This window comes from Pieris rapae, chromosome 6 (genome assembly GCF_905147795.1).
Source record: "Pieris rapae chromosome 6, ilPieRapa1.1, whole genome shotgun sequence".
In the NCBI taxonomy this organism is placed as follows: Eukaryota; Metazoa; Arthropoda; class Insecta; order Lepidoptera; family Pieridae; genus Pieris; species Pieris rapae.
The window spans coordinates 399,957-414,630 of record NC_059514.1 but is presented as its reverse complement, the minus strand read 5'-3'; the positions used below and the strand labels follow the sequence as shown (position 1 = coordinate 414,630).

General features: G+C 32.3%; 1 pseudogene; it reads left to right on the top strand.

The window, feature by feature from the left end:
* The first annotated feature begins 14,186 nt into the window (after window positions 1–14,186).
* On the top strand, window positions 14,187–14,305 carry LOC123689319 (annotated as a pseudogene).
* Window positions 14,306–14,674: the final 369 nt, after the last annotated feature.

Below are 14,674 nucleotides of genomic sequence, written 5' to 3'. Positions count from 1 at the left end.
TATAATGTAAGTATGAATATCTAACAAAACTGAATAGATTCCTGCAAGTGTATAAAGTGGTCGTACAGCGTTGTTAGCGAACTCGTTATCTGCGGCCAGTTCACAGGATTGCTTATTACGCGGATGATAATCAAGTTATACGCTGAAGATTTTTTCTATTTCATTTTTGTATCTATTGTAATGAGTTTCCTGGCTATTCTTGACGCAATGCATATACTTGACGTTTATAAGTGATCAAATTCGATATGAATAAACTAATATCTGTATTGTAGCTGTTCATCACTGCCCACGGCTATTTCAAAGCTCTCCAAATATCGTGCCGTTGTAATAAACCTACGTTTAATATAACTTTTATACATTACACTTAAAATCTTGTTAGTCAAGTGATTGATTAGTGAACGCAATTTTAATTTAATAAAAATTACATATCGCGATGTTCAATTCACACAATACATTGTGATCGTTGATATAAATTGTATGACTTGTACCACACAGCCGTTTGTCGGCTTTTGGCTTATCGTAGTTTGGTACTTAGGTACTTGTCCCTTGTGTATTGTGAGAAAAGCCTATTACGCACCCTCATGCCTCATTTTGACAGAGTTTGTGTGATGTGTGCCCTTATGCCTGAAAACTTACTTCTTGATAACGCCTTTGTTAATTTTATTTTCAATTGTGTGTTACATATGAGTCCTACTCATCCTTTCATTACTAAATGTTATAGAAAACTCAAATTTTCGTAATCTCTTACTTGATATTTCTACCATTTGTAAGCAGGAATAATCGGTTAAAGTTTCCTACGATACGTACTGTTTATTAAATTTACTATTTAAGGTTAGTTAGTTAAAAATATTAATAATGTGTCCATATCACAATAATTGCCAAGGTCAAAATCGTTTACGTTTTAGTTATAGAGGAGTCATAGTTTCTGATAGGTCTCGGCTTTTGATTCTTGTGTGGTGTAGAATATAATCTTATGTTGTTTAGTAAAATTTTAGTAGACTTTTACCTGGCACCGTGGGTGTCCATGTTTGGCGGTTATCATAATCAGATGTCCGCCTTTAATATTGCTTAACTAGTTTCTATAAAAAGCAACGCTTTAAAATTACTAAAATTCCTTCCTGACCGCTAGCAGGATTTAAAAGTGTCAGTATAATAACAAAGTTTCGTATTCATAATTACCGGGTATAAAGAGGTAGATTTTCAAAGTTTATCTGAGTTCTCGTTGCGGGTTCAAAAGGGATAGTTGAAGGATCTTTCAATGAGCTTTGTGTCCTTTTAATCTAGCTAATATTATGAACGCGAAAGTTTTAAGACACCCTTAATAGATAATTCCAGCTTTCTTTACATTTATAGTTACCCCAGCACACGGTTTCATGACATTGCTATTCCGTACTAAGGGACATAGTTTCGCTTGAAATAAATTAATTCCAATTGATTTCAAGCTCCGAGATATGCTTACCGAATCACCGAGACACCGCAATCTAATTATTGAGTCAAAGATTATTTTTTCTAAACCATGGTACATTTTTAGAATATCTTGTCAATAGTCCTAATTATACCGCATCCATTAGATATAAAACTGTCAGAACGTGTCTCAACTTAACAAATTCACTTAAGTAAAGCATCATTTTTTACGCGAAGAGCTCAAAGTCGAAAGGTGTGACGCGGACGGCGAAGAAGTAGGATTTTTCTTTTTTCAACCTTAATTTAGTAACTGAGAGACAAATGACCTTAATAAATCTCAGAGATCATTCAGCGACAATTTCTCGAGCTTGTAACCTTCTTATCAAAGCTGAACATACTACATTCAGTGGTAAAAATGTTATAGCAACAAATTTTAACTAAAACGTTTTTTAACCCCTTTCAAACAGCTACGACTATTGACTACGTAAAAGGCTCAAAGATGTATTACCATAACCGATATAACTAGCTTGGTTAGGGTCCAGATATACCTAACCCCCCCCCCCAAACTTTATAATTTTGTGAATAAGTTGTTAAGTTAGTATTTATTAAAAAAAAATTTAATTTTTAATGAGATGAAACAATAAATTGCTTTAACCACTGTAATCTTAACTGTGGTTACAGTACAAGAAAATCTGATTCGCGACTTTTGCTAATTAGTCGTGGGTGGTAAAAGGCGACTAGGAACGTAAAATTATTAAGTTACTTATTCTACATCATGAAATTTCAAATATTTAAAAACCTTTTTATTAATCTATATGCGTATAACTCAAGTACAAGTCTACTACTGTTATAAAATGATCTATAAGTTTTTTAATTTAGTAAATAACACTTATAGGTAAATATTAATTTACTTTAGAAAAATGAAACTCTCAATACTTGTCAATATTATACTTTTAGTACTGATATTATACAACCTGCAGATATGCGAGGATACCCATATCTCTACCATTTATATTTAAATCAATCAGTATCATCTTGGAAAGACTTTTAGTTCACCTTGACACTCTTATTTGGGAGCCAAAATTAAAGTAGATATTATCCAATTCCAACAGATAAGTTCCTACTTTTGAAGTCTGTTAAAACTATATATAATGTTGGCGTAAATCCGAGTTGGAGTACGTCATATGTCATCTTGACAATTGAATTAATTCTAACGAGTCTTTTTGCGACGGATCTCGGATATTTACTTTATCTCACAACTTAAGAGGCTTCATGGCGGAGGATTTTTCTTTTCACAAAGTTAATGATTTAGGGTGCGAATTAGTTTGAAGTTCAGTTTCACTTTTAGTTAAGTTAAAAAGTTACTTATTCAAGTCGTTTTTATCAATCATTTCAAAAATAATATCTCGCTTTTTCGTGATATTTAGAGCAAGATATTAGGTTACAGCTATACCGCGTAATAATTATCTACAAAACAGATGTAGGATGGTAGTTCTATGCTTATTTTACATATAAATATGCTACTTAATAGTCATATATACTATGTTACTTACGACCTATCTTCAAAAGAGTATAATTTAATTAGCAAAATAATATCTTATAAACAACTTCGTTGTAAAGAAAATATGAAAAGAAGCACCGAAGATAATAATGTACATAATCGAACAATACAATATTTATGTACATTTTTGTCTTCACACAATTCACTTAGGGGCGCAGAGTGAATGGGGAGAATCGTTTATTTGAAAATTTACTGTTGATGAATAGCCGTTTCACTTCTGTCAGCTCATAAATCAAGCGACGCCGGCACAATTAGCCAGCTAATGGCTTTGTATCTGAGAAATAGGTAATTTGACTACGACTTGAATATACCATTGTGTCATATTTCGTTGATAACAAGCCATGTGAACGTAACGTTAACCGCTTAGCTCCGTGGTCGAGCTAAATGTCGTAGGGTATTCTACTGTGGGGTGCTACTGCACAGGTTCAATCCATATTTTTGCTGCAGAAGGAGGCTGATTATCTACTTGCCAATTAGATTAATAAATGAAACAGATAAAGAAATATGATTCCTACACCTAAGTTATGTTGTTGCTGATTTATTTATTTTATTACTGCAGATTATGCTACCATTTATTTCGATGTTTATTATTGGGTCTGCTTAGACAATTAGACACATTCATGACTTGTATTTATCATTTATGTCTAGTAAGAAATAATGCAGAACCGTCCTGTAACAGTTCAGCAAAGTTATTTTAATATATGCAGGATATTTAATTCAAAGCACGATCCACAAATCTGAATTAAACGCGTGGCTTAGTTCCGCGGGAACCATCAGTCAGGCACAGATCAGAGATAGTCGAGTCACTGTTGGGGATGTGATACACTTTATTTTGATTAAAATACTGTTTACAGTATTTTGTATGAAATGTTTATATGTTACAGTTAAGTTTATCTTAAAGTGTAGTTTGTCCGCTACAAAAGTCTGCGATATATACAAATTTCATTTAATAACTTAAAGTGTAATCTTCAAAACCGCAAAAAGCTATACTTTAAATAATCTCAGAACCGAACATACAAATACTTTAAACTAAACTCTAAACTCATAATAACTTTTTTGGTTTTTAGCCTAAACAATGTCTTAATAATTGTAGATAAAGATAGTTTGATATTTATTTATATAATAGCATTGAAGTTAGTGATAAAAGCCCTTTAATCCACCTATAAATATTCTTATAGAATTCTTCGAGTTTAGTAAAGTATTCTGAGAGACAAGTGGATTCTTTCGCGGTGCTTCAAAGAGATTTTGCTACCGATTGCCAATTTGTCGCCTGTCGAAGGAGATCTTCTGGTCCTTTTTCCTGTGACTTATATAGGTGACTTCATTCTGTCTCAACATACATAATGTAAATCAAGCAAAGCAGTCTAATGCAATCGTAAATGTCTTGTCTTATTTTAAGTATTCTTTTTGTCTTGCCTACGTAAAATTAGGTATTATGTGATTTTTATATACATGATTTTATTCTCATCACTTATGCTAGCTATTATTATGCAATATCCTATGAATCATTCAATTAATCGGGGACATTAACATGAGGTGCTATCTATCTTTAGATAATTTTTGTACAACATGTTTTTTTCCGAAATGAAACCCAGGTTACTCATGTGTCCAAGCGCATGACTAAAATTAGTCAAGGATTACGTTTAGAACGCATCATAGTATTGAGGTGATGATGCTAAAAGCAAGCCTAAAAGTATTCAGTAATACTTCAAGTCTAAGATATCAGCATCATTTTACATAACTAAAGTTGTGCATGACTAGCGCAGTCGATTAGTTCCAAGATCTACCTTTGTCGCCTTGTCTTATGCAAAAAAACGTAAATTGCGCTCATAAAACACATGCACACAGGCGAGACTCGACAACACAACTTCAGCTTTAAAATCGCATGACCATACCCAATCCGTAAAACTAAAACTATATTATTAGATGAATTTTGCCAGATGAAATCTCAGAAAAACTCATTTTCCTGTAAAGCCTTTTACGCAAAGGGACTATATTTATTACGGTAAAATATAAAAGACCAGTAAAAACTTCCTTCATGTGGGATATAAAAGCATTTTAATTAAGATATTGAGTTATTAGATTCTGAACAGCACTTCTAATTGGACGTATACTGCTACAGCGAATAACAAAAAACTGGAAAATTGAAAACAATCCGCGCACGGAAAGCCCGGAGTTTTGAAATTTTTAGTGTTTCAGTTATTTACTTTTCATTGTTCCGAGTTTAGTTTGTTGCGAGTGTGCTAAAACTCAATCGTGAGTTACAGTGGGAAATTAAATGGGAATAATGCTAACTAAATTAGGAGTTTTCAATTAATTTTCCGCATACAGTTGTAGGATTTCACACCTGAAAAGACGAATTATGTAATCTTAACTAATGTTTTCGATTGGAACTATCGATATAAACTATTTTATTTACAAGATAAAGTAAAATAAGTAAGTCTGTGGCACTACAAAATTTTTAGTTCTGGGGCTCAAATTTCTGTATCTGTTTCTGATCAGCCTCCTGTGCCTGATAGACGCCGTTGACTTTTTGGTTTTACCCGGATCCAACAGGATGTTTTCGTCCACTGTTTGAGCGAATATTAAATGGACACATAGAAAGAAAATCCATTGGTGCACAGTCGGGGATCGAACCTACGACCTCAGTGAGGAGACTCGTACTGGTTTTTTGTATTTAAACCGTAACCCCGGAGACACTAAGATGGATTCCTGGGACATACATGGTAGTTTTATCTTTAAACTGTCATTGATGCATTACTGGATCTATTTAAACATAGATCTTGTCCCAACACTTAAAGCAACTTTAAATTGGTTTCAAATGAAAAGGAGACCTAAAAACCACGTTATTCTTACAAAAACTCTTCAACGCTTTTGAAAGTAAATTATTTTCAGCTTCTAAGAATTTTGATGAATGGTATGAAGAGTTTTGTACGCTTTAACGTGAATATTTATATTTTTGATTAAGTGCTTTGAAAATAGGCGGTTTTATACGCTAAAAGGCATAAGCCTTAAATTGCTATTAAATGTTTTGATGAAGCAGCGTTGAGCTATCGGTTTCATATCAACTCTCGACCCCACAAGCTTTTATTATACTTATATAACACTATGATGAAAGAATAATGAAGAAATCAGGTTTCAAATAAAATCACAATATGTATACGGCAAAAGGCAACCTATTTGTAAATCAAATCGAAAATCAGTAACATAATGTACACTTATGAACGTCAAAAAAAGAAATTTAATGTATTTAAATACTTCTAATTTTACATTTACTGCCTGTTCTCAAATCTAGGGCGTAGAACGGAAGAGAAGAACTGGCAATAAATTCTCCGCCAATCTTTTTAATCGACAAGTTTTATTTACGCAACATTTGTAAGGAGATGCAACTATTACACCATGTTTCATATGACATGAGTAATAAGGAATAATAAAATAATGTGAGGCAAATACCCAGATTGAGTTACTGTTAATCAAGTCCTGAGTCCACAAGTAATTCTGGAAGACAATTTCTTCGATTTAATGACGCACTGATCATGTGACGCTGCGATGAGGTTTCGATTTTGACCCAACTGCTTATACTGTGTACAACTATTACTTAGTGTATACGTAAATTGCAGTACTATATACACTATATGAGGTGTATTTATTAAAATCTGTAATTATACCTTTTTCTCTACTATGGATGGGAATAATTATGGGTTATAATCATAAAAAATAATGGAAATGATGTTAGTTATAATTGTTAATAACTAGTCTAGCCATAAATACTGTTACATTAAAACTTTTATTTTTTATCAACTTTTTAATTATTTTAATTTGAAACATGTATCATATTTTAAAAACTTCTTTTGATTTTGCGCCATTTCACCTATTTTTTTTTTTGGTGTTTATTATCAAATTGCAATAAAGAATGGGGTGTTAAAGAAAATAGGATTGTAATGATCGTCTTTCACAAAGTTGGTATGGAGCCGTCGGTCAAATTCCAGACACTTCAAAAGCTTGGTATCAGCCTTATTTTCGTATATCGTACTATCATCGGATACAACAACACTGTCGATGATCAGAAAAGATCGGGACGGCCGCGTGTTGATAGAACTACAAAGGCTGCTAAAGCTCTTAAAGCCAGAATTCGTTGAAATCCGATTAGGAAGCAAACAAATCTTATCGCGAGTACAATCTTTGAAGTAAGCAATGCGTAAATCCATAGTTTCGTGGCCAAACAGATTAAACGCCTGTATAAAATCCAAAGGTGGCCATTTCGAAAATAATATTTTTTAATGTTTTGTTGAGACTTTAATAAATACGTAGGTACTAGGTACCCATTTTAATAAAAATAAAATCAATATGTTTATTTTGGAATAGAACATAATACAGTAAAACAGTTTTCGACGACATCTTTTAGAACAACATACCGGTTATATTGACCAACATCAATGGTCCCGGCTGAATTCTTCTGTATTAGGTTCTTAATAAATATGTTATCGGCTATTACGACTATCGGTTATAACGACTAAATATGAGTAGTGCCTTCAATGTCGTTATAACAGATTTTGACTGTATAGGTATCACTATCCACCACGTCATAAAATTTGAATGGGCATCCCTACTCATCGGCAAAGAAGACATAGGAGGCCGAGAAAAAAAAGCCGGCATAAAAAAACTCTCGGTACTCTTTTAAAATAACAAATCGTCATATAACATTTATTTTAAAACAAATATCGCAAACAAATTAGAAGTAGCCGGCCTACCAGTCCAGATGACTGTTTCGTTACAATTCCAAAGCGTCGACATTCATTATAAAATAAACAAGGCATTATCACAAACACCTGTGAGGTTTAGAATTTAGTATTTCATCTATTATTACTTCATCGTATGACAGTTACGGTTTATGTTGGAGTGCAGGCACACGTGAGCCATAAGTTTCGAAGTAGTTAGTTGGTTAGTTATGACCTGACTTGATACGCAATAACTTTGTAGAACTAGTATTGAGTGCGAATTCTGCATCATAAGACCACTTCGCCAGGAGTCAAAGTCCAATTGTAACTTGATTTCTACTTGCTCTATACTATGCTCATCTGTTACTAAGCACGTGTCAGTGTTATGCATATTTTAAAGTGTTTGTTGATTTAAGGAAAGTGTTTACGCAATATGTGAGGTAGCGTAGAGGAAAAACTTTTGCTTCTTCTGCACAGTACCTTCGGTGTTTCGTATTAGATTGCTATATGCTATTAACTTATTCTAAACAACTGCATATTTACCCAAGATCTATTTAATTGCTCAAAAACTTGTCACTCGTTATAATCAATTAAGCCGCATGAAAAGCAAAAACCTCAAGAGTTATTCGAACCGAATTTTCCGTGTAAAAACTTCAAATGTACTGGTTATTCAGAAAATCCGCTGGAAAATCCCTAAATGAGTGAAAAATCGAAGCGTAAAAATATCTTAAAGCCTTTGTTGATGTTTCATTGTTCTTTTGTTTACTGACAATCTCAAAAAATAACTTTTACTAAGAAACGGTTGATGTTTACGTAAGGCGCATTAATGGATTTCGTTCGACAATAGTAAAAATGCAGGTATATTCAAACGGAATTTCTCTAATATAAAACGAAATGTGATAATGTATGTAATATATTTCGCCAGTACATGCATTTCTTTACAATGTGTCCAGTGTTGTATTTGTACTGTAACTTGTGTGCTAAGGTGTACTGTTGATATAGATTATCATATTGATGGCTTAGATTTCATGCAATGTTTGTATATATTGTGTAAACATAGCCTAGGGTTTTAGCTAGTCTTAGACAAAAATTAACTCAAAGGTATTAAAATAGGTTGCACTTGGCTAGAGGGGCCTTTGTACTGAAGAATATTAATTAGAAGCTTACTCTTTGACAAATTACAGTGTGGTCAATTTTAGGTCACTAGTTTAAGTGTAAATTATTTTTCGTATTAGGGTTAATTAAAATAATAATAATACTTATTTCTACACTATATAAAACAATACTGAAAAAAATTGAATTCATCAATAAATATCACTAATTTAAGGTGTGCCTTTTATTTAATTTATTTATAATTAATTTTGTATTAATTAATGTATATGTAGGTAAACAATTACTGGATGAACGTAAATAACGAACACATATTATTTGTCTTTATTATTATTATTATTAATAGAAACATTCTGCTTATAGAAAAGTGCAAAAATGTTTCTGTATAAGATTCTGTTAAAAAATATAAAACACACAAAGTATATGTCTCCTGCATATTGGACCATAATTTGTACCAAAATTACTAAAATAATTATTTCTTTCTTTCAGGTAATTTTACGCTTCAGTACCGAAGTATCGATTTTAACAGTAAGTAATAAATCTTGAATATTTCGCGTTACCAGGAATTTCTTAATTGAATACCTTTGATATTACTTTCTCAACTGGATGCTTGAAAGTCGAGATTCTATATATATCTTATCAAAACTAAATTGTCAATTAAATATATCTTGGTTTCATGAGAAAATACTGATTAATATAAATACTAGTATTTTATTTTTATTCTTTCTTCGTTAAATTTGTCGAATCACGACTCCACCTTTTCATAGAAATATGGATAAAGATTTAAGTGGGACAAATAGTATAGTCTCAATTTGCAATCCTTTAGCATTTATTATAATGAGCCTAAACATTTGTCGCTTGACAAAGTTCTTTATTTTGTTCCACCATTGTTTGCCGAAAAAGACTTGCCAAACATAAGAAATCTTGATAAGCGTATAAGAGAACAATGACATTTGTATTGTGTATGATAATAAAAAAAATCTAAATAAAATGTAAATGGCGAATGAATGTTTTGTTTTAATTTTTTTTTATTTTCAGCCAGAATTTTAGCTATTAGCTAATTAACCTATGTGCTAGTAAATATTTTTTACCGTTAGGTACTATGCATACCTAGCGCTCTAGACCGATAAACTCCTACTCGTATTTGTATTAAACAAAACAAGCCCTTTAAGTGATGCCAATTGAAACTGTGGGGTCTGAACCGGTTTGTATTTTACCCTATAGACGCAGTACTAATATAAGCACATAAATCACGTGGGCGACGTCAAATTATAAATGTGTACCAATATGCTATTGATTTTACTTTCTAGTAATTTTCAGGTAACTACACTATTTCGATGATACCAACTGATGTAATGATACGGATTGCTTATTTTTCAATAAAAATAGGTAACACATATTTATATAACTAATTAATTTTTTTATCAAACTATATAAAAACTCAACATTTCGATACACGTATAAACAACTGTACTATCACCCCGAAATAGCTTTCGATTTCATACTTTGCAAATAAACGTGGCAAAACAGACAATAGACAGCAATAATTGAATTTCTTAATAAAAAAAAGGTTTTTTTTTTTCGCTTAAATAACTTTTACTTTTTTGTTACACAGTTTGACAATTTAATTACATAACAAAACCACTTATAAACACTATTTTCAAATTCGATGTGATTTGTAAAACACGCTAACGATGTTTTCCGAGCGCGTAACGTTATATAGAACAATATGTATCTGTTATGTGGGGAGTCCGTTTCTACTGAGTGAAGCGGTTTGGTGACGGAACCGTTTCTAAGTCCGTCTCATTATTGTGCATGCAAGCTGCTGCTGCGCGTCGCAAATTGAGGTCATAATTCATCCACACAGTGGTAAATTAGTTGTAAGGGTTTGGTCGTGCCCGATACAATTGAGAGGGAGAACCCGTTAGAGGTCAAACAGTTGAAGCCGAAAGGCAGTTATGAACGCTTGTCAGCGAGCCGTGATGGCAAGTCGAGGAATAAGTTCCTCAAACCCACTCTAGTAGAAAATTTGACTCTCTTTTGAAAAAAAAAACATTCATTTATAGAATATGTCAATATTTAATGTGTCTATCTTGTAGAGGGCGCGGCCACTGAACGAGACATGGATAATTGTATTTAGTGGTGCAGTTTAATGTTACGTCAATTGATGATTTTTTTAAATTAAATACATGGAAATAAGCTATAATAACATGTTATAAGTATTACTAAAAAGCCAGTTTGTCTGTATTTTTATTAATTGCACGCCATATTTTGAAAGTAGTGAATAATAAGAACGTAAAGTTATAAGTAGTATAATCATTTCTAGGATTTTGTTTAAATAATTTTGACCTATTACGGAAAATTCAGAAATGTTTACCGGAGAAAGAGAATTTTGTTGTTGCTAACTAGGTTTTATCTATAAAAACGTATTTCTAGTAATAACAGGTAGAAATACAAAATAACATTTAATTGGCCACTGCGGTTGCAAAGTTATATAGATTACTATGAATGAATCACTAACAGATGTTAAATATTCCAGGGTTATCTTAGGTCAATAGGTTCTTCCCGTTATATTTTCCGTATCACTTGACACTATGACTCGTAAAATTGATAAATTTGCAAATCAACATTGTACTTATTATTGTTGGTTCAAGGTCTTTTAGTTCATTTATATAAGTGGCACCTTCTGTGTTTACTAACATAAAACAATATTCGTTTCCGCGGGAATTGAGTCAGGGCTCAGACCATTGAGCCATGGTGGCAGATTTTGTTATTTATAAGTCTTTAACTACATTAGTTTTTCTAACTTCCGAAGCTATAGTTTTTTACGAAATATTACAAATCGATGGGTTATTTATTTACAGTTTATTGTAAACTTTTAAACGATTTACTAATAAATAAAATAATACAACATATGATTTTTGTGTGGAGTTTTATTTAATAATTCCCTGGAGGAATCTTCACCAGACTGAAAAATGATATTTTCTTGTTATTTTATAATTAACTAAGCAAAGATTAATAATGGCGGCCCGCAATACCTTGTTTACGACAAGCCAATTTATCAAAGTCGTATTTTACATTTAATTTTTCTTCGTTATCTTAGAATGTTATTTTCCTCAATATTCTGACAATTGATAAGAAAAGAATTTAGTTCAGAAACTACATCATAGTATGCCACTGTGTGTACATATTAAGTTTCTTCAAAAAAAAAAAAAAAATATATTTGGATATTGTCACAAAAACCAAGAAAGTTTTTATAAAAAAAAACATTTTGAGAAAACTGAAAATATCTTTTTTCGTTCGTTTGCAAAAAATATACCAAATTATGTTGAAATAATATCAGCTGGCTACGAAAATAAAAGCGTTACTCCTAAATACTTTCACTTAATTCAAAAGCTTTCTCCGGATTAATTTAAAAAATGAAAATTCTTTTAAGTATTTCCGAGAAATTAAAATCTTCAGCACATAGCTTTTGTAAGAATGTTTTTTATATTCATTTTAATATTAGTTTTGTAATCTTTAAATGGCGCGATAGGGTAAACCTTTTTCATTTTCTTTGAGATTTGAGGAATTCTAAAGTATACCTTTGACTTTTGTAAATTTATAATAATTATCTATATAAATATATTTATAATTTTTTAAAGAAAAGCTGCTTTATGAAATACAGTTTATTATAATCGGGTTACACGAATTTCTGCATCTTTTTCATAGATTCGTTTTATAGGTATGTATGTCCTAGATGAAAAGAAATTGTGATAACGTCATAAGAAAACATTGATGAAAAATTGCATACTTTTATGAATTGAATTAGTATCACCTATTTATTATTATTTTAAGAACAAACGTTTTTGAAAGTTTTTTTGCTGCAATTGTTGTTGTAATAAACACTGGAATTCACATTAACTTTTCACTTCACTCTAAAAAACTGTTGTCAAAATTGGGTATTTTCAGCTGCTATGTTGCCAGTGACATAAAATGCCACTTATGCGGAAAATATTGAGATTTCGTGAGATTGTAATTCTAACTAACAAATTTAATTCGAATGCATTCATTAGTTACAAGTCACACGCTTAGGCCGATCGGGCCTCTCTATCGCTAGTTACGCGCTCACGCTTGCACGTTCGGCTCGGGCGGAACGTGACAATGACTCAGGTTACTCTCGGCTCAGGCGGAACGTCACAATGAGTCGTGTTTTTTCGTGCGTGCAGTCGGCGTTCATCGATTTATAAGACGTTATTACGTCAACTATTCACCTAGGATCACCTGATTATATGGAAAAGTAAAGCCACAAATGATTAATTGAGCCACGGATTCGAGTTAACCTAATCAAATTTGAAATATAAGTATTTACCTTTAAATCACAAAATGATCTAATAACCCAGGTTGTTAACTCAATAAGCCGGCCGTTTATCAATTTAAATCAATCTATAAATTGTATCAAAATTTTGGTATCTGAAATCTAGCTCTACTAGATTCAGATACAAGTCACTGTTCGTTTGTATATACATACATATTTGTATATAAAATAACAATATAATTCAATGCAAAATAAACATTTACAGTGTATACTAAGTAGCTAATTCGGGGTTGCAATGTGACGTGTCAGTTGTCACGTAAGGCGGTTATTATGAGCATACACTGGGTGGATTCAAAATGGCGGATTACAGTGTAATACCAGGGAATCACGCGATTCGCAACAGGTGCACTTACCCTAGTTAGGTAATAATCTCTTAGTTATTACTTTGTACATGATCGGTATTCTAATTGTAAACTATTGAGATTCATAATTTACGGATTAATAGTAGTTTTATCATGTTATAGGTATATATATACCTACTGGCTGTTAAATATGCGAGGATTATTTAGAAGTTATAGTTGGGTTAGTTGTTTTTAAGGTTTTCTTAGTATATGCCTGTGTGGTCAAACTACTAATAATGTTTTTATTGGGTTGGATGGTCCATGTATCCAGGAATGCTGTGAATAATCATGTTCGTTTTTGCCTGTTGACGTCCAGTGCTTCACATGAGGCATATGTGTGAGCATATCCTCTTAAGCTCCAGTATGACCTGCTTCCCGCGCTTTGCATCCAACGCCTTCCCTCACCCCTCACCAGGTCATTGGTTTGACTGGTCCTTGGCCTACATTCTAGAACTTTTTGCCCTATCGGGATGGTCATCCGATCTTCAGGCAAGGTGCTATTTAAGATTGTAAATCATGCTTTTTATTAATCTTTTGGATCTAATGCTTGAAGATATACCTAGTTTCTTATAAAATATATATAGACTTTATATTTATTATTGAATTCTAATTTAATTATTGGAACGAAATTCCTTATCGCACGTTGCGAAAGGGGGCTAGACAGAAAAAAATAAGTATAAAAGTTGTAACGACATTCTTTTGTCCATACTACGTTGAATACACCGGTTCTCATCCGATCACCGATGTTAAGCAACGTCGTGCGAGGTCAGTACTTGGATGGATGACCGCTTGGGAACATCTCGTGATATTGGCTTTTTTTCTTTGCGTAGGGTTAAGAAATGAATTCTTTTATCGTATTTACTAAATTAGTCTTGTTTTTGTTTCGAGAGATCAAACGTACACCAGAATCCCTGTACAAAATTGCGGAGTCCCTAGTTTCCTTGCAAAATACAGGTATATCATCAACTACCTTTAAAACATATTCATTATCTTAATTAAAAAATAATGTTTCGGGAAAATTTCATGAAATTCTGCGAATTCAAAACTTTGTGAACTAACGTCATAACGAGGACAGCTTAAGTTGAACCACATGAGACTGATTTAAATCATCTGAACCTCGAAATACGAAATATGCTTATGAATTGTGCCACTAAATTTATGTTTAGGTCATTTTACTATTTAA